We start from the raw sequence: 1,828 nt of genomic DNA, 5'->3' as shown, positions 1-1,828 counted from the left end.
TAAAGCCCCATAAACACTAGAAGACGAGGGGAGTAACTATAATATCTCTTTTACACCAGAGCCTCGATCCGGCCATTGCCGCCCACAGTTCTCCCGAACGCCCGCCCCATCTCCCGACACTGCATCCCCTCGGTAGCATATGAGGGGATGTGTGCGAGAACATATCCCCCACCTGCGGCCAAAGGGGAGAGAAATCATTGATTGGACGCCGACCGTCAAATGTTTCTAACTGACTTTTATTTCTGTCGCTGATCGCCAAATACAGAGACGGCGCTGATGTCATGTGACGTCATCCACCTGACCCAAGCAGGCAACGCATGCACATGTGCAGATCCCCCCGCCACCATCGGAAACGGCTTTGTATCCGACCCTAAATGTGATTTTTCTTTTACCCCTGTTTTTTTTTTTTTTTTTATTCGATCTTTATTTATAAATTTTTCATTAAAATCTTTTACATATACTTAGACTATACTCAATACATGATGTTATATACATACTTTAACCATATACACATTTAATTCCCTAGGCGCTGCGATGTGCCATCCACCATCGGCCTGTTTTGTTTTATCCTTTTTGTATTTCTCAGTTTTTGTCTGAGGTAGATTTTATAAATTCATTGGGCTTGTATGCCCAATTTCTCCTTTTTTTTTTTTTTTTTTTTTTTTTACCTATTCGTACCCTCATACCTCTTATCATTAACCCAGCCGTAAGTGGATTAGTTCATCGCAGCACCAGTACCGCAGTTTGAGCATAATATACAATATTACAGATCTTAATTCTTTTCTCCCCTCCCACCTACCCACCCTACCCATGTTCCCCAGGTTAACATCGGTCTTGTCCGAATTCTGTCTAGTTTAGCTCCTGTCACCCCATCGATTCCATATAAGGTGGTATTTATTCTCCATTCCTCTAATAAAATACAGATGTCTCTCATGCAATTTGGTTTCCTGAACCAAGGCCTTCCAGTGGGCTACTTCTGGCCTTTCACATGCCATCCACTTCCGCGCAATACACACCTTAGCCAACATACAAACATTATTAAAAAATTGTCGTACTGGCCTACTCAACAATCCCCCTTCTTCTAGGGCCAATATACATGCTCTAGGTGTGCAAATTCCACGTGGAATGCCCTTTGTTACCAAAATGTTTATAACCTCCGCCCAAAACTTGGCCACTCTAGGGCATGTCCACAACAGGTGGAGGAAAGTTCCAGAGGGGTCCTGGCATTTGGGGCAGTTGGTGTTGTTTCTGCCACCAAATTTGAACAACCGTTCCGGTGTCATATATGTCCTATATATTAGAAACAACTGAATCTGTTGAAAACGAACTTGGTTTGTAGCAGTTTTTACATTATTCAGTGCTCTGCCCCACTCTTCCTCTGTGATGGGTCCCAAATCCTCTTCCCATCTCCTCTTTATGTCTCCTATCCCATCCTTGTGTTTGTTGTTGCTTAATACTTTATAACAAAATGCAGTTTCATGTCTAGCAGGAATTCTTTTTATCATTTTTTTCGTTTGAGATTCACGTAAATCTACTTTTTTGCCCTGAAATTGTTTCTCTAGGCCGTGCTTTAATTGAATATAACGGAATAGGTGAGCATTAGGGAGTGAGTATTCTAGTTTTAATGTTTGAAATAATCGCAATTCATCCCCGTCGTACAGTTGCCCAATCTCCTTGATACCTTTCTGTACCCAAGTTCTATCCATTTGTAATTCTTTTAATTCCCTCAGGGGGTGAGCATTGTGCAACGGGGTTTCTGGGTCTAGTCCCTGGGACTCCAATAATTTATCAACATGATTCCATACCTTAATTCCCTGTATTATCATTG

This window comes from Crinia signifera, chromosome 12 (genome assembly GCF_055691185.1).
Source record: "Crinia signifera chromosome 12, ASM5569118v1, whole genome shotgun sequence".
In the NCBI taxonomy this organism is placed as follows: Eukaryota; Metazoa; Chordata; class Amphibia; order Anura; family Myobatrachidae; genus Crinia; species Crinia signifera.
The sequence above is the reverse complement of the archived record's forward strand: the minus strand, read 5'-3'. Positions refer to the sequence as shown.